At 36.1% G+C, this 24919-nt stretch overlaps 1 protein-coding gene across 3 annotated transcripts in view; it reads right to left on the bottom strand.

Annotated features, from left to right (window-relative positions):
* Nucleotides 1-24919, bottom strand: part of AGBL4 (AGBL carboxypeptidase 4) — a 1546465-nt gene that overhangs the window by 969445 nt on the left and 552101 nt on the right. The window lies entirely within an intron of this gene.

Below are 24919 nucleotides of genomic sequence, written 5' to 3'. Positions count from 1 at the left end.
AAACTGGCACAAGACAGGGATGCCCTCTCTCACCACTTCTATTCAACATAGTGTTGGAAGTTCTGGCCAGGGCAATTAGGCAGGAGAAGGAAATCAAGGGTATTCAATTAGGAAAAGAGGAAGTCAAATTGTCCCTGTTTGCAGATGACATGATAGTATATCTAGAAAACCCCATTGTCTCAGCCCAAAATCTCCTTAAGCTGATAAGCAACTTCAGCAAAGTCTCAGGATACAAAATCAATGTGCAAAAATCACAAGCATTCTTATACATCAATAACAGACAAACAGAGAGCCAAATCATGAGTGAACTCCCATTCACAATTGCTTCAAAGAGAATAAAATACCTAGGAATCCAACTTACAAGGGATGTGAAAGACCTCTTCAAGGAGAACTACAAACCACTGCTCAAGGAAATAAAAGAGGATACAAACAAATGGAAGAACATTCCATGCTCATGGGTAGGAAGAATCAATATCATGAAAATGGCCATCCTTCCCAAGGTAATTTACAGATTCAATGCCATCCCCATCAAGCTACCAATGACTTTCTTCACAGAATTGGAAAAAACTACTTTAAAGTTCATATGGAACCAAAAAAGAGCCCGCATCGCCAAGTCAATCCTAAGCCAAAAGAACAAAGCTGGAGGCATCACACTACCTGACTTCAAACTATACTACAAGGCTACAGTAACCAAAACAGCATGGTACTGGTACCAAAACAGAGATATAGATCAATGGAACAGAACAGAGCCATCAGAAATAATGCCACATATCTACAAGTATCTGATCTTTGACAAACCTGACAAAAACAAGAAATGGGGAAAGGATTCCCTATTTAATAAATGGTGCTGGGAAAACTGGCTAGCCATATGTAGAAAGCTGAAACTGGATCCCTTCCTTACACCTTATACAAAAATCAATTCAAGATGGATTAAAGACTTAAATGTTAGACCTAAAACCATAAAAACCCTAGAAGAAAACCTAGGCATTACCATTCAGGACATAGGCATGGGCAAGGACTTCATGTCTAAAACACCAAAAGCAATGGCAACAAAAGCCAAAATTGACAAATGGGATCTAATTAAACTCAAGAGCTTCTGCACAGCAAAAGAAACTACCATCAGAGTGAACAGGCAACCTACAAAATGGGAGAAAATTTTCGCAACCTATTCATCTGACAAAGGGCTAATATCCAGAATCTACAATGAACTCCAACAAATTTACAAGAAAAAAACAAACAACCCCATAAAAAAGTGGGCGAAGGACATGAACAGACACTTCTCAAAAGAAGACATTTATGCAGCCAAAAAACACATGAAAAAATGCTCACCGTCACTGGCCATCAGAGAAATGCAAATCAAAACCACAATGAGATACCATCTCACACCAGTTAGAATGGCAATCATTAAAAAGTCAGGAAACAACAGGTGCTGGAGAGGATGTGGAGAAATAGGAACACTTTTACACTGTTGGTGGGACTGTAAACTAGTTCAACCCTTGTGGAAGTCAGTGTGGCGATTCCTCAGGGATCTAGAACTAGAAATTCCATTCGACCCAGCCATCCCATTACTGGGTATATACCCAAAGGACTATAAATCATGCTGCTATAAAGACACATGCACACGTATGTTTATTGCGGCATTATTCACAATAGCAAAGACTTGGAACCAACCCAAATGTCCAACAATGATAGACTGGATTAAGAAAATGTGGCACATATACACCATGGAATACTATGCAGCCATAAAAAATGATGAGTTCACGTCCTTTGTAGGGACATGGATGAAATTGGAAATCATCATTCTCAGTAAACTATCGCAAGAACAAAAAACCAAACACTGCATATTCTCACTCATAGGTGGGAATTGAACAATGAGAACACATGGACACAGGAAGGGGAACATCACACTCTGGGGACTGTTGTGGGGTGGGGGGAGGGGGGAGGGATAGCATTGGGAGATATACCTAATGCTAGATGACGAGTTGGTGGGTGCAGCGCACCAGCATGGCACATGTATACATATGTAACTTACCTGCACATTGCGCACATGTACCATAAAACCTAAAGTATAATAATAATAATAATAATAATAATAATAAAAGAAAAAAAAATGTAGGGAAATATCTTTTAAATTTTTTAAAATTATTTTTCCAGTATTATATTTCAATCTTTTGAGATTTCAACATTTGGGATTATGGTGTTTAGGACTGTATCTTTCAGGATTATGATCAGCTCCTTCAGCCTCCTTCCAATCAAATAAGAGATTGGGCCAACTAAGATGATCTCTGAGCTTAAAGCTTTACGGATTCATATTTTAGTTAGTGCATTATCAAATTATTTAAAATAATTGCACTGCAAATACATACACTTTGGTATGTTTTGTATTTTACCAAATACAAGTGGTAGTATACACTTATACCAAAGATGACCAAACTCTTTCTGACATCTCATAAGACGCCCCTAAGTACCATGAATAGTTGATGATTCTTGCTAAACCAGATAAAGTTTGTAAAATGAAATTTACAGAAAGTTGAAATTATCATTGAACCAGTTCTTTCAAATTCCTTCATAATAATTTTGATTTAAGCTGCTGCTAAGAAGCTGAACTCACTGATTTAAATTTTGCTATGTGTTCTCACCTCCATTCACTGCTTTCTTACTAAATAAATATTTTGCATCCATTTTATCTTTTAATTTCATCTTTGGTTAAGCAGATTGGCTGAAGCACAGAGTCTATGTAAGAGAGGAATATGAGACAGGACTGGATATAGAATCCTAACCCTGACACTTCCTAATAGTGTGTCCTCGGGTAAATGATTCAATATCCCCTAGTCTCAGTCTCTCTACCTGTAAAATTAGAATAATAACAGTCACTCCACAGAATTATTTTAAAAATTAAAAGTTATATAGAGAATTTCTAGTACAATGTCTAAAATGTAGTAGGTATTCTAAAATGTATTTTCTCCTCACTGTACCCCATCTATAACATCATCCACAGATGAAACACTTTTCCAGAAAAGAGAATTTATTTAATCAGGAAATTTTGTCTTAGATACAATAGTATTAAAACAATATCTATATCAAATGTATACTATAGATTTCTTGAAATAATATGTCAGATTATACTCACTCCATACATTCATCAAAAAGACTTAGAAGTTCCAGGCAATGCTACCCTTGTAAAATATTCATATAAGATATCCACTATTTGAGAGAGAGAATAGGAGAAACTAATTTACTCTCCGTTTCTCTGTATCTTTGACCTCTAAACAATAAGATAGATACCAAAACATAATATACTTAGGTTTTATTAGCTTAACTACTATTAGAAGTGTCATTACCAAATAGGTTATGTGTTAGGAGGTGGAACTTGACTCTGGAGGCAGAGCTAGGACACCAGACCAAATTGAGGACTAGCTAAAACAGGGAATGGGTGGAAGTAGCTTTCCATAAGACATGCCCACCACTGTGCCCTGTCAGTTTACCATTGCCACGGCAACACCCAGAAGTTACTACCCCTTCCCATGGCAATAATCTGACGACCTGGAAGTTATCACCCTATTTCAATAAATTTCGGCATAATCTACCCCTTAAGTTGCATACAATTGAAGTGGGTATAAATACGACTGCAGACATGCCTTTGAGCTGCTACTCTAGGCACACTGCTTATGGGGCAGCCTTGCTCTGCAAGGAGCAATACTTCTGCTGCTGCTGTACCTGCGGCTTCAATAAAAGTTGCTGTCTAACACTACTGGCTCACTCTTAAATTCCTTCCTGGGCACATTCAGCTAAGCTCCAATGTGGGGGCTTGCCTGCTCTGCCTTAGTTATGATTTTAGCTTTTATAGATGCTCTGTGTAAGGAATGCTCACCTATAAAAAATAATATAATATCTTTGAAAAATCTCAGCTTAAAGATATCATGAATTTAACCAAAGCCTCTCTCTACAAGGAATATACATAACAATCTCTCCTAAAATGTAGGTCCAGGAAAAACTTTCCAGTCAACAGATTTGCTTCCTTTTATGAAACAAAAGCAATAATATAAGTCATTATGTTATTTTTGCTTTGGTATCAAGGAAGCTTAAAGGTATATCTAGTGTTTTATTTAAACACTAGATTTTTGTCCCCATGAGTACCTCCACAATCTCATTTACACTGCATTCAGAATCTTCCAAATTTTGTTTTTGTTTTTGTTTTCAGTCTTAACTTCTCAAATACTCAGGAGCCTGCTTCTAGGAAGATGGAGCACATGTATGTTTCCCTAATTCTCTTGCAGGGTAAAACTAAAACTCTTGGACTTTATACGCAACAACAAACATAATAAGACTCCTAAAGGTGGAGGGAAGCAGCAGACTAACTAGGGACCTTGGGACCCAGAAAATGACATGGCGGTCAGTTCCATGGGTTTTCTTTTTGCCTCAAAGATGCAAGAATGGGTACTACAGAAGCCAAAACTGAAATGCCAGTAGGTACAAACAAACAAAAGCCAACAAAAATCTGTTCCCTAGACAAAGGATCAGGAAAGAGGCAGCCCAACAAGACAAGAAACTCTTAGAAAATAAATTTTCTACTATAGCCAACACCACAGAAAAAAAACTGTGGCCCTATTCTACTCACAGCAACAAAAGCTAGTGAGTTGTCTAGACTTTCACCCTCTCCATACTGTAACAATGTGTCCCAACCCCACCATCAGAGTGGTGTCAGAGATGGCCAAGTAAGAAGATGAGACCTTCATTCCTGCTGGGTAGCAATGAGCCTCCCCCTACACCACTGTGGTGTCAGTAGAGGAAATGTGGGGTACCAGAACTTCTACTCACCTCAGAAGAAATGGGGATCCCCTCCTAGCTTGTGTAGTGTCAGAACAGTCTTGTGGAAAATCGTAATTTTTACCACAGCCCAGAACCCTGCCCAGCAGTAACAAGGGACCCCTTCTGTTGCAGCAGTCAAGTGGAGAACTTGTAATTCTACTCCCATCTGCAATAAGGTGGCAACATCCTCTTTCTTTCAGAGTATTTATTGTCTGCAGAAGTCAATCAAGACATATTATTTAAGTCTGATGTGGAGTCTCATAATCTAATACACAAAATGGTCAAGTTTTACTAGGAAACCACATATACCAAGAACTAGGAATATCTTAAATGAAACGAGAAAAATGTAATTAGTAGATATGAACACAGATATGGCAGATATTTAGAATTATCTGGCAAAGATTTTAAAGTAGCCATCATAAAAATGCTTTATTGAGCAAATATAAACATGCTTAAAACAAAAAAATAAAGAATCCCCTCAGAAAAATTAAGTGTCAGAAAAGAATATAAAAAGGGACAGCTCCTGTAGAAAACAGTATTGTGGTTCCTCGAAAAGTTAAAAATAGAAATACCACATTATCCAGCAATTCCACTTCTGAGTATATACTGAAAATAATTCAAAGTTGAGTCCTGAAGAATATGTGTTTTGCTTTGTTTTCTTTAGTTTTTGGATTATTATTTTCATTAACTTTATTTTAGATTCTGGGGTACATGTGCAGGTTTGTTACATGGGTATATTGTGTGATGCTGAGTATTGGGTTTCTAACAATTCTGTCACCCAAGTAGTGAACATAGTACCCAGTAGGTAGTTTTTCAGCCAATGCCTCATGCCTTTCCTCCCTCCTTCTGGAATCCCCAGTGTTTATTGTTCCCATCTTTGTGTCCATGTGTACCCTATGTTTTACTCCCATTTATAAGTGAGAACATACGGTATTTGGTTTTCTGTTCCTGCATTAATTCGCTTAGGATAGTGGCCTCCAGGTGCATCCATGTTGCTGCAAAGAACATTATTTCACCCTTTTTATGGCTGTTGCATATGTATCCTATTTTCTTTATCCAGTCCACCGTTGATAAGCATCTAGGTTGATTCCATGTCATTGCTATGGTGGATAGTGCTGAGATAATCATGCAAATGCATGTATTTTTTGGTAAAATGATTTATTTTCCTTTGGGTATATACCCAGTAATGAGATTCCTAAGTCGAATGACAGCTCTCTTTTAAGAAATCTCCAAACTTCTTCCCACAGGGGCTGAACTAATTTACATTCACGCCAACAGTGTGTAGGTGTTCCTTTTCTTCACAACCTCACCAACATCTGTTATGTTTTGACTTTTTAATAATAGCCATTCTGACTGGTGTGAGATGGTACTTCATTGTGGTTTTGATTTGTATCTGTTTGATGATTAGTGAGGTTGAGCATTTTTTCATGTTTGTGGACTACTTGTATGTCTTCTTCTGAGAAGTGTCTGCTCATGTCCTTTGCCTATTTTTTAATAGAGATGTTTGGTTTTTGCTTGTTGATTTAAGTTCCTTATAGATTCTGAATATTAGACCTCTGTCAGTTTGCAAATAAAATTTTTCTTATTCTGTAGGTTGTCTGTTTGCTCTCTTGATAGTTTCTTTTGCTGTGAAGACACTGTTTAGTTTAATTAGGTCCCACTTGTCAATTTTTGTCTTTGTTGCTATTGCTTTTAAGGATTTAGTCATATTCTTTGCATAGATCAATGTCTAGAAGAGTATTTCTTGGATTTTCTTCTAGTATTTTTATAGTTTTAGGTTTTACACATTAGTCTTTAATCCATTTTTAGTTAATTTTTGTATGTAGTGAAAGGCAAGGGTCCAATTTCACTCTGCTGTATGTGGTTAGCCAGTTTTCCCAGAAGCACTTGCTGAATAGGGTATCCTTTCCCAATTGTTTATTTTTGTAAACTTTGTTGAATATCAGTTGGCTGTATGTGGGCAGGTTTATTTCAGAGGTCTCTATTTGGTTACGTTGATCTGTGTCTACATTTGTACCAGTACCATGTCGTTTTGTTTACTGCAGCCTTGTAGTATAGTTTGAAGTCAGGTAACATGATGATTCCAGCTTTATGCATTTTGCTTAGGACTTCCTTGGCTATTTGGGCTCTTTTAGTTCCATATGAACTTTATGATCATTTTTTCTAATTATGTGAAAAAATGACATTGGTAATTGGATAGAAATAGCATTGAATCTGCAGATTGCTTTGGGCAGTATGAACATTTTAATGATATTGGTTCTTCCAACCTATGTATGTGGAATGTTTTTCCATTTATTTGTGTCATCTCTGATTTCTTTCAGCTCTGTTTTCTAGTTGTCATTGTAGAGATATTTCACTTCCTTGGTTATATGTATTAGTGGGTACTTTTCTGTGTAAATTGTAAATGGGATTACATTCTCCTTTTTACTCATTTTTTTGAGACAGGGTCTCATTCTTTCACCCAGGCTGGAGTGCAGTGGTGTGAACATGGCTAACAGGACCCCTGATCTCCTGGACGCAAGCCTGCAGAACAACTGGGACCACAGCCACGTGTTTCCATTCTTGGCTAATTTTTTCAGTGAATTCTTGACTTGGTTCTCAGCTTGAATTTTTTTTTTTTGGTGTATTAAAATGCTAGTGATTTTTCCATGCTGATTTTATATCCTGAGACTTTGCTGAACTATTTTAAAAAATAGGTCTAGGGATATTTGGCAGAATCTTCAGGGTTTTATAGGTATAAAAAAAGTATTGAAGAGTTTGGTATTTATTGTAGTCTTCTCAGTCTGGCCTTGTTTGTACCTGTCCTTTTTGGAAAGACTTTCCAGGTATTTGAAATAACTGGAGTGTTGTGATTTAAGCTGTATCTGCATTAAGGGCCACCCCAAGTACATTAGCAAAGAGAGAAAATCTGACTTCCTCTTTTCCTATGTAGATGCCTTTTATTTCTTCCTCTTACCTGATTGTTCCAGCTAAAACTTCCAGCAGTATGTTGAATAGTAGTGGTGAAAGTGGACATTATTGTCTTGTTCCAGTTCTTATGAGAAATGCTTCCAGCTTTTGCCCATTCACTATGATATTGGCTGTAGGTTTATCATAGATGGCTTTTATTATTTTGAGGTATGTTCCTTTGATGCCTAGTTTGTTGAGGGTATTTAACATGCAGGCGTGTTGGATGTTATCACATGCTTTTCCTACATCTATTGAGATAATCTTATGGGTTTTGTTTTTAATTCTGTTTATATAATGTATTACATTTATTGATTTGCATATGTTGAACCATCCTTGAATTCCAGGAATAAAACCCACTTCATCAGGGTGAATAAGTTTTTGATGTGCTGCTGCATTCAGTTTGATAGCATTTTTTGAGGACTTTTGTGTCTATGTTCATCAGGGATATTGGCCTGTAGTTTTCTTTTTTGTTTTGTCTTTGCCAGACTTTGGCACCAAGATGATATTGATTTCATAGAATGAGTCAGAGAGGAGTCTCTCCTCAATTTTTTTGGAATTGTTTCAGTAGGATTGATAGCAGTTCTTCCTTGTACATCAGGTAAAATTTGGCTGTGAATCCATCTTGTCCAGGGCTGTGTTTGTTGTAGGTATTTTTATCCCTTATTCAATTTTCTTACTCATTATTGGTCTGTTCAGGATTTTGATTTCTTCCTTGTTCAATCTTCCAAAGTTGTGTGTTTCTAGAAATTTATCCATTTCCTCTAGATTTTCCAGTTTTTGTGCATAGAAATGTTCACAGTAGTCTCTGAGGATCTTTTGTATTTCTGTGGGATTGGTTGTGATGTTACCTCTGTCATTTCTAATTGTGCTTATTTGGATCTTCTCTCTATTCCTTTTTTAATGTAGCAAGCAGTTTATCAGTCTCATTTATCCTTTCAAAGAACCAACTTTGTATGTTTCTGAACCTTTGTATAATTTTGGGACTCTCAGTTTCATTTAGTTATGCTCTGGTTTCAGTTATTTCTTTTCTTCCATTAGCTTTGGGTTCAGTTTGTTTTTGTTCTAGTTGCTTTAGGTGTGAGGTTGGGTTGTTAATTTGAGATCTTTATATTGAGGTGCTTAGCATTGTAAACTTTCCTCTTAACACTGCTTTTGCTGCATCCCAGAGATTTTGGTATGTTTTGTCTCTGTCTTCATTTATTTCAAAGAATTTTTTTTATTTCTGCCTAAATCTTGATGTTTACCCAAAAGTCACTCAGGAGAAAGTTGTTTAATTTTCATGTATTTATGTGAATTTGAGAGATCTTCTTCGTACTCATTTCTATTTTTATTCCATTGTATGCTTAGTATCATTTCAATTGTTTTAAATTCACTGAGACTTGCTTTATGACAGAGAATGTGGTCAATCTTAGAGTATGTTCCATGTGCAGATGACAGTGTATATCTTGAGGTTGTTGAGTGGATTATTCTGTAGATGTCTATTAGATACAATTGATCAAATGTCAAATTTAAGTCCATATTTTTTTCATTAGTTTTCTGCTTCGATAATCTGTCTAATGCTGTCAGCAAGATGTTGAAGTTCCCCACTATTATTGGTGGCTGTCAATATTTTTTCTTAGGTCTAAAAGTACTTGATTTTTGAATCTGGGTGCTCCAATACTGAGTGCATGTATCCTTACAATAGTTAGGTGTTCTTGTTGAATTGAACACATTATCATTATATAATGCCCTTCTTGGTCCTTTTTCTTATTGTTTCTGATTTAAAGACTATTTTATGTGATATAAGAATAGTGATCTCTGCTATTTTTTGTTTTAAATTTGTGTGATAGATCTTTCTCCATCCCTTTACTTTATGAGACTATAGCATTTCCGGACCTGCCCTGGGCCAGAGGGGAGCTCAGTACACCGAAAGGTGAATCCCAGGCATGGCAGCATTCACCACAAGCTGACTGAAGAGCCCTTGGGCCTGAAGATAAAATCAATAGAAGCCTGGCAGTAAGTACTCCCTAAGGGCCTGTTGTGGTATAGTCCATATGATGAAACTTCTCTGCCTGTGGAAAGGGGAGGAAACAATGGGAAGGACGGCATCTCATGATTTGAGTGTCAGATAGGCCACACTAAAATAGAATACCAGGTAGGTTTTTTAAGTTTTCGACTCTAGCCCCTGGTCCTCGAACAGCACCTCTGGACCCATGCAGGGCCTTGGGAACTCACCTCACTGAAGGGAAGGATATAAACTTGGATAGCTTCACTAGCTGCTAATTGTAGTTGCAGGGCCTTGAGCAAACACAGGTGGTAGCAAGGTAGTAATTACAGCAGACCTTGGGCAAGACGCAGTGCTATGCTGGCTTCAGGTTTGACCCAGCATAGTCCTAGTGATGGTGACTGAAGAGGTTTTTGTGTCACCGGAACCCTAGATCCACGGAGCTTAGAATGGAGAGAAATCAGCTCCGTTAGTTTGGAAGAAAGTAAGGGAAGAGATCAGGAGTCTCTGCCTGGTAATCCAGAAAAGTCTTTTGGATCTTACCCAAGACCACCAAGGTGGTACCTCTATGAGGCTACAAGAATCATAGCATTACTAGGCTTGGGGTGCCCCCTAATGTGGATACAGCTTAAATCACAACACTCAAGTTCTTTCAAACACCTGGAAAGCCTTCCCGAGAATGACAGGTACAAACAAGGCCAAACTGAGAAGACTGCAATAAATAACAAACTTTTCAATGACCAAACACTGAAGAAATCTACTAGCATCAATGCCATCTAGAAAAACATGACCTTACCAAATGAACTAAATAAGGCACTGGGAAACAATCCTGGAGAAAAAGATATGTGACCTTTCAGACAGAGAATTCAAAATCACCGTTTTGAGGAAACTAAAAGAAATTCAAGATAACACAGAGAAGGAATTGATAATTTTATCAAACAAATTTCACAAAGAGATTTGAATAATTAAAAAAGAACGAAATAAAGATTCTGGAGATGAAAATGCAACGGACACACTGAAGAACACATCAGAGTCTTTTAATAGCAGAACTGATCAAGCAGAAGAACGCATAAGTGATCCTGAATATAGGCTATTTGCAAATACACAGTCAGATGAGAAAAAATTTTAAAAAAGAATTAAAAGATGAAAGCATGCTTGCAGGATTTAGAAAATATCTTTAAAAGAGCAAATCTAAGAGTCATTGGGCTTCAAGAGGAGGTAGAGAAAAGATAGAGTTACAAAGTTTATTCAAATGGATAATAACAGAGAATAATTCCCAAACCTAGAGAAAGATAACAATATCTAAGAATAAAAATAAAATACCAAGCAGGTTTAACCAATAGAAGACTAACTCAAGACATTTAATAGCCAAACTCCCAAAGGTCAAGGATAAAAAAAGGACTCTAAGAGCAGCCAAAAGAAGAAGAAGAAGAAAGAAGAAGGAAAAAAGAAAGAAAGAACATATAAGGAACTCCAATATGTCTAGCAGCAGATTTTTCAATAGAAACCTTATAGGCCAGGAGAGAAGCATGACATATTTAATGAGCTGAGGGAACAAACTTTTACCCTAGAATACTATCTGGTGAAAATAACCTTCAACCATGAAGGAGAAATAAAGACTTACCCAGACAAACAAAAGCTGAGGGATTTCATCAACACTAGACCTGCCATATAAAAAATGCTAAAGGGAGTACTTCAGTCAGAAAAAAAAGAATATTAATGAACAGTAAAAAATCATCAGAAGGTACCAAACTCATTGCTAATAGTAAGGACACAGAAAAACACAGAATATTATAACACTGTAACTGTAGAGTGTAAACCACTCTTACGTAGAAAGACTAGAGTATGAACCAATCAAAAATAACTACAGCAACTGTTCAAGACATAAACCATGCAATAAGATATAAATAGAAATAACAAAAAGTTAAAAAGGAAGAAATGGAGTTAAAATGTAGAGTTTTTATTAATTTTCTTTTTGTTTGTTTATGCAGAGTTAAGTTGTTATCGGCTTATAATAATGGGTTTTAAGACACTATTTGCAAGCCTTATGGTAACCTCAAATCAAAAAACATAGGATACATAAAAAATAAAAAGCAAAAATCAAATCATATCGCCCGACAAAATCATACTCACTAAAAGGAAGACATGCGAGAAAAAAGGAAAAAAGACCTCAAAACAACCAGAAAAGAAATATAATGGTAAGAGTAAGTTCTTACTTGTCAGTAATAACATTGGAACCGACAAATTAAGTAATGCTGTAGGATATAAAATCAACATACAAAAATCAGTTGCATTTCTGTATGCCAACAGTGAACAAATCAAATCAAGACAGTTATCCCATTTACAATAACTACAAATACAATGAAATATCTAGTTTTCTTTTTTTTACTTTTATTTTAAGTTCAGGGGTACATGTGCAGTATGTGCGGGTATGTTACATAGGTAAACCTGTGTTGGGGGGTTGGTCATAAAGATTATTTCATCACCCCGGTGTTAAGCCTAATACTGATTAGTTATTTTTCCTGCTTCTCTACTTCTTCCCACCCTCCACCCTCTGATAGGCCCCGGTGTGTATTGTTCCCCTCTACGTGTCTGTGTGTTATCATCATTTAGGTTCCACTTATAAGTGAGAACGTGGGGTATTTGGTTTTCTGTTCTTGCGTTAGTTTGCTAAGGATAAAGGTGTCCAGCGCCATCCATGTCCCTGCAAAGGACAGGATCTCTTTCTTTTTTTAGAGCTGCACAGTATTTCATGGTGTATATGTACTACATTTTCTTTTCTTTTTTTTTTTTTTTTTTTTTTTTTTTTTTTTTTTTTTTTTGAGACAGAGTCTCGCTCTGTCGCCCAGGCTGGAGTGCAGTGGCGCGATCTCAGCTCACTGCAAGCTCCGCCTCCCGTGTTCACACCATTCTCCTGCCTCAGCCTCCCGAGTGGGAGTGGCTGGGACTACAGGCGCCCGCCACCACACCCGGCTAATTTTTTGTATTTTTAGTAGAGACGGGGTTTCACTGTGTTAGCCAGGATGGTCTCCATCTCCTGACCTCGTGATCCACCCGCCTCCGCCTCCCAAAGTGCTGGGATTACAGGCGTGAGCCACCGTGCCCGGCACACATTTTCTTTATCTAGTCTATCACTGATGGGCATTTGGGTTGATCCCATGTCTTTGCTCTTGTGAATAGTGCTACAATGAATATATGCTTGTATGTGTCTTTATAATAGAAAAATTACAATTTATATTCCTTTGGATATATACCCAATAATGAGGTTGCTGGGTCAAATTAGTTCTCTCTTTAGGTCTTTGAGGAATCATCACATTGTCTTCCACAATGGTTAAACTAATTTACACTCCCACCAACAACATGAAAGTATTCTTTTTTCCCCATGACTTGGCCAGCATCTGTTATTTTTTGACTTTTTAATTATAGCCATTCTGACTGGTGTTAGATGGTATCTCATTGTGGTTTTGATTTGCATTTCTCTAATGATTAGTGATGCTGAGCTTTTTTTCATAGGTTTGTTGGTCACTTGCATGTCTTCTTTTGAGAAGTCTCTGTTCATGTCCTTTGCCCACTTTTTAATGGAGTTGGTTTTTTTTTTTTCTCTTGTAAATTTGTTTAACTTCTTTATAGACGCTGGATATTAGACCTCTGTCAAATGCATAGTTTGCAAATATTTTCTTTCATTTTGTAGATTATCTGTTTCTTCTGTTGATAGTTTATTTTGCTCTGCAGAAGCACTTTCATTTAATCAGGTCCCACTTGTCAATTTTGTTTCTGTTGTAATTCCTTTGCTGTCTTAATCATGAAATATTTGCCCCTGCCTATGTCCTGAATTATATTGCCAGAGTGTCTTCAAAGGTTTTTATAGTTCTGGGTTTTACATTTACGTCTTTAATCCATCTTGAGTTAATTTTTGTATGTGGTGTAAGAAGGGATCCAGTTTCATTTTTCTGCATATGGCTAGCCAGTTATTACAGCATCATTTATTGAACAGCGAGTCCTTTGCCCCATTGCTTGTTTTTGTCAGGTTTGTCAAAGATCAGATACTTGTAGGTGTGTGGCTTTATTTCTAGGCTCTGTGTTGTGTTCCATTGGTCTATGTGTGTGTTTTCATACCAGTACCGTGCTGTCTTGGTTACTGAAGCCCTGTAGTATAAAGTCAGGTAGCGTGATGCCTCCAGCTTTGTTCTTTTTACTTAGGGTTGCCTTGGCTTTCGGGTTCTTTTCGGTTCCACATGAATTTTAAAATAGCGTTTTCTAGTTCTGTGAAGAATGTCAGTGGTAGTGTAATGGGAATAGCATTGAATCTATAAATTGCTTTGGGTAGTATGGCCATTTTAACAATAATGATTCTTTCTATCCATGAGCATGGAATGTTTTTCCATTTGTTTGTGTCATCTCTGATTTGGGTGGTTGGTTTGTAGTCTCATTGTAGAGAACTTCCACTTCCCTTGTTAGCTGTATTACTAGGCATTTTATTCTTTTTGTGACAGTTGTGATTGGAAGTTCATTCGTGATTTGGCTCTCGGCTTGACTGTTTTTAGCATACAAGAATGAGAATGCGAGTGACTTTTGCACATTGATTTTGTATCCTGAGACTTTCCTGAAGTTATCAGTTTAAGAAGCTTTTGGACTGAGATGGAGTTTTCTAGATATAGGATCATGTCATCTGCAAACAAAAATAGTTTGACTTCTTCTTTTCCTATTTGAATACCCTTTATTTCTTTCTCTTTCTAATTGCTCTGGCCAGAACTTCTAATACTTTGTTGAATAGGAGTGGTGAGAGAGGGCATCCTTGTCTTACGCTAGTTTTCAAGGGAATTGCTTCCAGCTTCTGCCCATTCAGTATGGTGTTGGCCATGGGTTGGTCATTGATGGCTCTTACTATTTTGCGGTGTGTGATTTCAATACCTAGTTTATTGAGAGTTTTTAACATAAAGAGATGTGAAATTTTATCAAAAGCCCTTTCTGCATCTATTGAGATACTTAGTGGTTTTTGTCTTTAGTTCTATTTATGTGATGAATCATGTTTACTGATTTGTGTCTGTTGACCCAATCTTGCATCCTGGGGAGGAAGCCTACTAGATCGTGATGGATAAGCTTTTTGATGTACTGCTGTACTCAGTTTGCCAGAATTTTGTTGAAGATTTTTGCATTTATGTTCATCAAGGAAATTGGCCTGAAGTTTTTGGTTTTTGTTTTATCTCTGCCAGGTTTTGGTATCAAGATGATGCTGGCCTCATAGAATGAGTTAGAGAGGAGTCAGTCCTTCCTTTTCAATTTTTTGAAATAGTTTCAGTAGGAATAGTACCAGCTCTTTGTTTGTACATCTGGTAGAAATCAGCTGTGAATCCATCTGGTCCTGGGTAGGCAGGACCAGGTTTATTGGTTGGTAGGCTCTTCATTACTGCCTCAATTTCAGAGCTCATTATTGGGCTGATCGGAAATTCAATTTCTTCCTGGTTCAGTCATGTGAGGGTGTAAGTGCCCAGGGATTTATCCATTTTTTTCTAGACTATCTAGTTTATGTGTCCATAGGGGTTTATAATATTCCTGTTTATATTTCTGTGGGGTCAGTGGTAATATCCCCTTTGTCATTTTTAATTGTTTTTATATAAATCTTCTCCCTTTTCTTCTTTATTAGTCTAGCTAGCAGTCTATCTACTTTATTTAAAAAAAAAACAGTTTCTGGATTCATTGATGTTTTGAATGGTTTATCATGTCTCTATCTCCTTTAGTTTAGTTCTGATTTTGGTTATTTCTTGTCTTCTGCTAGCTTCGAGATTTGTTTGCCATTAGTTCTCTAGTTCTTCTAGTTGTGATATTAGGTTGTTGAGATCTTCCTAGCTTTTTGATGTGAGCATTTAGTGCTATAAATTATCCTCTCAAAACTGCCTGAGCTATGTCCCAGAGATTGTGGTATGTTGCATCTTTGTTCTCATTATTTTCAAAGAACTTCTTGATTTCTATCTTAATTTCATTATTTACCCAAAAGTCATTCAGGAGCAGGTTATTCAATTTCCATGTAATTGTATGGTTTTGAGTGAATTTCTTAGTCTTGACTTCTCATTTGATTGTGCTGTGGTCTGAGAGACTGTTATGATTTCAGTTATTTTGAGTTTGGTGAGGAGTGTTTTATTTCTGATTATGTGATCAATTTTAGAGTAAGTGCCATGTGGCAATGAGAAGAATGTATATTCTGTTATTTCTGGATGGAGAGTTCTGTAGATATCTGATGCATTTGATCCAGAGCTGCTTTCAGGTCTTGAATATCTTTGTTAATTTTCTGTCTTGATGATATGTCTAATATTGTCAGTGAGATGTTAAAGTCTTCCACTATTATTGTGCAGGGGTCTAAATCTCTTTGAGGATCTTAACCAAAGAAGTGAATAATCTTGGCAATAAAAACTATAAAACATTTATGCAAGAAATTGAACAAGACACCAAAAAATAGAAAATTATTCCATGTTCATGGATTGGAAGAATTAATATAGCTAAAATGTCCATACTACCCAAAGCAATCTACAAATTGAATGCAATCCCTCTCAAAATACCAATGAAATTATCCACAGAAATATAAAAAAATTCCTAAATTCATATAGAATGATACAAGACCCAGAATAGCCAATAAGTGGTGCTGGGAAACATGGATATCCATATGGAAAAGAAGAAAATTAAACCCCTATCTCTCACCACATACAAAAATCAAATCAAAGTGGATTAAAGACTTAAATCTACTACCTCAAACTATAAAACTACTACAAAACACATTGAGGAACCTCCCCAGGACATAGAACTGGGCAAAGGTTTCTTGAGTAATGCTCCGCAAGCACAGGCAACCAAAGTAAACATGGACCAATGAAATCCCATCATGTTAAAAAAAAAAGAAACTTATGCACAGTATAGGAAACAATCAAGTGAAGAGACAACCCATAGAATGGCAGAAAATATTTGGAAACTATGCATCTGACAAGGGATTAATAAACAGAATATATAAAGAGCTCAAACAATTATATGGGAAAATATCTAATAATCTGATTTAAAAATGGGTAAAGATCTGAATATACATCTCTCAAAAGAAGACATACAAATGGCAAATGGGTATAAAAAGGTGCTCAACATTATTGATCATCAGAGAAATGCAAATCAAAACTACAATGAAATGTCATATTATTACATTTAAAATGGCTTTTCCAAGAGTCAGGCAATAACAAATGCAAGTAAGGATGTGGAAGAAGGGGATCCCTCATACACTGTTTGTGGGAATGTAAATTAGTACAACCACTGAGAAAAAACTGTTTGGAAGTTCTTCAAAAACTACAAATAGAGCTATGTTATGATCCAGCAATCCCTCTCCTAGGTATATACCCAAAAGATAGGAAATCAACATACTGAAGAGATATCTGAACTCCCATGTTTATTTCAGCGCTATTGACAATAGGCAATATTTGGGAGCAACCTAAGCATCCATCAACAGACAAATGGATAAAGAAAATGTGGTACATATACACAATGGATTACTATTCAGCCATAAAAAAGAATGAGATCTTTTCATTTGTAAGAACATGGATGTAACTGGAGATCATTATGTTAAGTGAAATTAGCCAGCCACAGAAAGACAAAATTCACATGTTCTCCCTTATTTGTGGGATCTGAAAATTTAAACAATTGAACTCATGGAGACAGAGAGTAGAAGGATGATTATCAGAGGCTGGAAAGGGCAGTGGGGTACAGGGATGGGGTGGGGTTGATTGGTACAAAGAATTAGAAAGAATAAATAAGGCCTACTATTTGATAGCATAACAAAGTGACTATAGTTAATAATAATTTAATTGTATATTTAAAGATAACAAAAAGAGTATAATGGGATAGTTAGTAACACAAAGGATAAATGCTTGAGGGGATAAATATCTCATTCTTCATGATGTGATTGTTACACATTGCATGCCAGTATCAAAACATCTCATTTAATTCATAAATATATATATACACTATGTGCCCACAAAAATTAAAAATTTTTAAAAATCTTTATAAATGTAAAAGACAAAAGCAGAAAATGTCATACATATACATGATGGAGTACTATTCAGCCTTTAAAAAGAATGAGATCCAATGTTGGTGGGACTGTAAACTAGTTCAACCATTGTGGAAGTCAGTGTGGCAATTCCTCAGGGATCTGCAACTAGAAATACCATTTGACCCAGCAATCCCATTACTGGGTATAAACCCAAAGGATTACAAATCATGCTGCTATAAAGATACATGTACACGTATGTTTATTGCAGCACTATTCACAATAGCAAATACTTGGAACCAACCCAAATGTCCAACAATGATAGACCGGATTAAGAAAATGTGGCATATATACACCATGGAATACTATGCAGCCATAAAAAATGATGAGTTCATGTCCTTTGTAGGGACATGGATGAAGCTGGAAACCATCATTCTCAGCAAACTATCGCAAGGACAAAAAAACCAGACACCGCATGTTCTCACTCATAGGTGGGAATTGAACAATGAGAACACATGGACACAGGAAGGGGAACATCACACACCGGGGCCTGTTGTGGGGTGTGGGGAGGGGGGAGGGATAACATTAGGAGATATACCTAATGTTAAATGACGAGTTAATGGGTGCAGCACACCAACATGGCACATGTATACATATGTAACTAACCTGCACGTTGTGCACCTGTACCCTAAAACTTAAAGTATACTAATAATAAAAAAAAGAAACAGGTGAAATAAAAAAAGAATGAGATCCTGTCATTTGGAACATGGATGGTATTGGAGGTGATTATGTTAAGTGAGATAAGCTAAGCACAGAAAGACAAACTTTGCATGTTCTCACCTATTTGTGAGAACTAAAAATTAAAACAGTTGGTCTCAGGGAGACAGACAGAAGGATGGTTACCACAGGCTGGGAAGGGTAGTGGAGGGTTGCAGGGGATGTGGAGAGCCTTAATGGGTACAAACTAATAGAAAAAATGAAGAATACCTAATATTTGCTAGCATAACAGGGTGACTATAGTAAAAAGTAATTTCATTGTACATTTTTAAATAATTAGAAAAGTATAATTGGATTGCTTGTAACACAAAGCAAAAGTGCTTGAGGAGATAAATACCCCAATTTACCCTGATGTGAAGATGCTATTAGAGCTGCTCAAAGCTGACAATTGCTTTGGAAGGAGGCTGTGGAGTGAGTCCCACCTCTTCTCACACTGCTTCAATTTGTCAGACCCCAGAGTCTGACTATGCACTCAGAAATCAGATAGCAAATCAAAGTATTCATGTACTCTTTTTCAAATATGTACAAAATTTACTCTCAATTACCTTTACGGAAATACAGAGAATCTTCACCTATTTTCCAAAGGTAATCTCAGAAAGATGTCACTATATGTATTGTTCTTTTAAAATAATAACCATCAACAACTTAATAAGTTCACCTATCATTAGAACCAGTACCTACCATACAACTGGTTAAACACACCCAACACTCTGATGTCATTCCATAAAGAATCTTAAAAACTCAGTCATAGGGAGAAAGCCCATCTCAGTTAATGAAACCCTAACCCATCAAAATCCCTCAACCTGCTATGGCATGTTCCTTATAAGACCTTGTGGTCCTTAGCTCTCCTCATCCAGTTTTCAATGTTTCCTGCCCATCCTCCTCAAATTGGTGATCTATTCAGCCCTCTCTCTCTGCTTCCTTTCCCCCACTACCTATTTCACTCTTGGTTATGTATTCTCCTGTGATTTCAGCATCACTTTTCACTTTAAGTAACAGGAAATCCCATTGTCCCATCTCTGGAAAAATGCCTGCGTAAGTAATCATTCCTCACATGATGCAAACAAGTTCTGAAAATCTAATGAAAAAATTTACATTCCTCTTACATGCAACCAAAAATGGGACAAACACCCTTAGAACAAAACGGCTAGCCCCATGCCTGTGTCTGAAGTTAAGAAATAGAGCAAAAGGTTAGTATGAATAATTTTCTCTCCATTGTGAGCAATAGGTGCTATAATTCAAGCTATGACATAACTATAAAAGAAATGCATACTTTGTCTTCCAAATAGCTATAAATGTTAGAAAATATATTAGTCAATATGTAGTCAAATGTGATCAAAGATGTTCCACTCAGCATAGTACCTCTCAAAATAGAAAAATAATTAAATGTTCAAAAATAAGCTGGTGTGGGGTGGGGAGGGTAAAGTACAATGAAGATTTGTGGAAATGTTAGTAGTATTATGCTATGCTCATTATGCTATTGAATTTTACTCAGATTATTTCATCCAACTCATAACAACCCTGAGAAGTTAAAAAAGTTTAAGTAACATGCAACAGCTAACATTTACAGTATACTTCCAATATACCTGATATTGTGCTAAATGTTCTACAGGCACTATCTTATTTTATCCTCATGACAACTATATGAGGTAGGTGTCTGAGAAGGTTTGCTCTGTGTCCCCACCCAAATCTCACCTTGAATTGTAATTCTCATAATCCCCACATGTCAAGAACAGGAACAGGTGGAGGTAATTGAATCATGGGGGCAGTTTCCCCCATGCTGTTCTCCTCAGACAGACAAGACAAGCTAGTGAGTGAGTTCTCAGGAGATTTGATGGTTTTATATGTGTCTGGCATTTCCCCTGCTTGCTCTCACTCCGTCCTGCTGCCCTGTGAAGGAGGTGCCTGCCTCTCCTTTGCCTTCCACCATGATTATGTTTCCTGAGGCCTCACCAGCAATGCAGAAACTGTGAGTCAATTAAACCTCTTTCCTTTATAAATTACCCAGTGTTGAGTATTTCTTCATGGCAGTGTGAGAATGAACTAATACAGTGCCATTATCATCTTATTTTAAAAATGAAAAACCTATGGTCTAGAAAAGTAACTGTTTCAGTGGCATCAGGCAGCTAGTAATTGGTACAGACAGAGTTTGAACCCTCATATTCTGAATACCAACCCCATGATCATGATCATGTAATTAAAGGATAGGTTTCAACAATTAAATGAAGGCAAAGATATCAGGGATAATTGAAACTAAGTGCTCCAATACATGAACAATAGATTATTTGTGTTTTTATAAATGAAGAAGCCTAAATTGAAATTAAACTTCTCTAAACCTCCATAGTAGGAATTGTTATTTTCAAAAATCTGAAATATTACCTTATGTTTACTTTTTTGAATTTTAAAATTTTTGTTATGAAATATTTAGGTGTACTGAATACCCAGATTTAATCCATGTTAATATTTTGCCAGCTTCTAATCTTTAAAAAGAAATAAAAATTGTAAAGTTTTTCGTATAATCACCTCTCCCCAGAAAACCATTCTTTTCCTTTCTATCCCTGTGATAACTAATGCCCTGCAGTTGTTATATATTTTTTGTCTACATATTTTTGTATTTTATCATGTATGACTTTTGTATATTAATCTAGTATCCAACAGTCTTGTATGATTAATTCTAATAGTTATTCTGTGGCTTTCTCTTGAATTTTTTTATTAATTTTTAATTTTTGTGGATATATAGTAGTTGTAGATAGATAATTATGGGATAATGAGACAGTTTGATGTAAGTTTACAATGCATAATAATCACATCAGGGTAAGTGGGTTATCCATCACCTCAAGCATTTATCCTTTCTTTGTTTTAGAAACAATCCAATGATACTCTTTTAGTTATTTCAATACATACAATTAAATTATTGACTGTACTCATCCTGTAGTGCTATCAAATACCATATCTTATTCATTTTATATTACTATATTTTTGCACACATTAACTGTCCCCACATCCCACCCCTCCCACTACCCTTCTTTTCCCGTGGTTATCTTCTGTCTACTCTCTGTCTCCATGAGTTAAATTGTTTTAATTTTTAGCTTCCACAAATAAGTGAGAACATGCAAACTTTGTCTTTCTGTGTTTGGCTTATTTCACCTCCAGTTCCATCTATGTTGTTGCAAATGACAGGATCTCACTCTTTTTTATGGCTGAATTGTACCCCATTGTGTATATGCATCACATTTTCTTCATCCATTCATCTGTTGATGGATGCATACGTTGCTTCCAAATCTTGGCTGCGTGAATAGTGCTGCAATAAACACAGATATATTTTTGATATACTGATTTCCTATCTTTTCGGTATATATCTAGTAGTGGAATTGCTGGATCATAAGGTAGCTCTATGTTTAGTTTTTTGAGGAACTTATAAGCTGTTCTCTGTAGTGGTTGTACTAATCTACATTCCCACCAGCAGTGTATGAGAGCTCCCTCTTCTCCACATCCTTGCTTTCATTTGTTATTGCCTGACTTGGATAAAAGCCATTTTAACTGGAGTAAGATGATATCTCATTGTAGTTCTGACTTGCATTTCCCTAATGATCAATGATGTTGAGCCTCATTTCATATACCTGTTTGCCATTTATATGTTTTCTTTTGAGAGATGTCTATTTAGATCTTTTGCTTATTTTTTAAATCAGATTATTAGATTTTTTCCAGTATAGTTGTTTTCCCTGCTTATATATTCTGGTTATTAATCCCCTGTCAGATGGATAGTTTGCACATATTTTCTCCCATTCTGTGGTTTCCCTCTCCACTTTCTTGATTGTTTCTTTTGCTGTGCAGAAGCTTTTTACATTGATGTGATCCAATTTGCCCATTTTTACTTTGGGTTGCCTGTGCTTGTGGGGTATTACTCAAGAAATCTTTGCCCAGTCCAATGGCCTGGAGAGTTCCTTCTATGTTCCTTGTAGTTGTTTTATAGTTTGAGATCTTAGCTTTAAATTTTTAATCCATTTTGAATTGATTTTTATATGGCAAGAGATAAAGGTCTAGTTTTATTCTTCTACATATGGATATACATTTTTCCCAGCAGCATTTATTGAAGAGATTGTCCTTTCCCCAGTGTATGCCTTTGTCAAAATGTGTTCACTATAGATGTATGCATTTGTTTCTGGGTTCTCTATTCTTTTCTGTTGGTTTATGTGTCTATTTTTATGCCAGTAGCATGCTGTTTTGGTCACTATAGCTTTGTAGTATAATTTTCTCTTGGATTTTCTATGTAGGAAATCATCATCTGGAAATAAGAAATAATTTTGTTTCTATTTCCAAATACTTGCATGTCTTAATTCTATTTCCTGTATTATGTGTTCTGGCTAAAACCTCGTGTAATGTCAAATAGACGTAGTGGCAGCAGGCATCTTTGCCTCTTCTTTTTCTTTAAGAGAAATGTTTCTAAAGTTTTGACAACAATTTGTGGTTTTAATAGGCAATCATTATCTAGTTTAGATTAATTCTCTTTGATTCCTGAATTTCCAGGAGATTTAATCATGGTTATTGAATTTTATCTTGTTTTTTCGTTCATCTATTCAGATGACCATATTGATTTTGCTACTTAAATCTGTTAATGTTGTAAATTATTTTAAATTAGACAGTGATTAATATATCTTGAAGTTTTTAGATAAATCCTACTTCTCAGTAATTAAATTTTCTGCATATTGCTGTTTTTTCCTATATATTGCTGGATTTTGGTTGTAAATATTTAAGTTGGATTTTTTCATCAATATTCATAAAATTTCTTTCTATAAATTGTATTTCTAGTGTCATCTTTTCCTGGTTTTGCTATCAAAGTTTGCTAGCCTCTTTAAATGCTTGTTTATTTTTGTTTTAACTTACAGATGTACTTCTCTCATATGTCAGAGACCATAAAAGCCAACAAGTCCAAATTTTTATATCTTGGAGTCATTTACTTTTTTCTTAGTTTCCATCTGAAAAATCCCAAGGAATAATTCTGATTTGCTTTGCAAACCACATGGTTGGAGTTTGGAAGTGGGGGCATTTCTAAGAGAAAAGAATGGATTCTGGGGAGATAGTGCTGTAGTTGTGCATTACATACTTCTTGCAAGTTTATTTTAACATGCCATAACTGGAAAGAAAACACAATAAAAACAAAAACTCAATTAAATAAAATACGAAAGGGGTTTTAAGTTAAGCTTAACTTCCTCCTACCTGTGTAATTTTGGATCAATTATATCACCTCTCTGTACTCCCCTTTCCCAGCTAGAAGAAAGAAAGAAAAAATATCTACCTTAGAGATAGGTAAAGTTTAATTAGTTTGCCTATGAGCTTCTTAAACAGACATACCACGTCTCTATTCTCAGTACTCCACGCAAAGTAGAAGCTCAGTGATAGTTGAATGAATGAATGACCTAATGTACAGTTCATTTAATGCACCCTCCCTTGTGTCTAATGCAGTGCTAGTACATAATCAGAGTTTAATATTTACTCTGTTTTACAATCCCAAAGGGCACACAGTAACATTAGCTTCAACTGCTTTACAAGTGCCTCCCAAATCAGATTGTTTTAGGCCTTTCCTGCAGATAAATCTATCCTAATTATAACCAAAGCTCTGAAAGTGAACAGGTCACCCTTCTAGCCTACCCATACTAAAGTACCAAATGGTGCAAAGGGAGAGTACTAGGGGGAAAATAGGAGTTTGTTTTAAAATGCCTATCTTCTCCCCCTCCCCAAAAGTAAGAAAAAAATGGCATAAGACTTTAAGCACCTAGAAAGCTGCACTGACTTTGAAATGCCACATTTGACCTTAGTTCTTGACACATATAAAGTTTAAGTCATTTATCTTTTCCAAAAGGAATTACCATGATTCAAAAATTACTCAGGAGACTGTGGGTATATGCAAAGAACTAGATGGAAGCCAATGTTTAATGAAATACTGGTGAAACCTTCTCAGAAAAGGCTGGCTTAGTCAAGTTAGTTGACTCTCTTGTTAAAGTAAATTTGCTACAACAGCAGCAGCTGCCATTTATTTGAGCAACTTATATGTGGGACAGTCAGGATTAAAATTCAGATCTGTCTGATGTCAAAGCTCATGTTCTTTCCAAAATACAATACAGTAGTCTCCTCTTATCCTCAGGGAATATGTTCCAAGACCCCCAGTGGATGCCTGAAACCACAGACAGTAGAAAACCCTGTAAATATTATGTTTTCCCAATACATACATACCTTTCATAAAGTTTAAATTATAAATTACGCACATTTTGAGATTAACAGCAATAACTAATAATAAAATAGAATAATTATAATAAACTGTAATGAAAGTGATGTGAATGTGGTCTCTCTCTCCCTCAAAATACTTTATTGTACTGTTCTCACATTTC

Source organism: Pongo abelii, chromosome 1 (genome assembly GCF_028885655.2).
Source record: "Pongo abelii isolate AG06213 chromosome 1, NHGRI_mPonAbe1-v2.0_pri, whole genome shotgun sequence".
NCBI classification, from domain to species: Eukaryota; Metazoa; Chordata; class Mammalia; order Primates; family Hominidae; genus Pongo; species Pongo abelii.
Note: the sequence above shows the minus strand (reverse complement) of the source record. Positions and strands in the feature narration are given on the sequence as shown.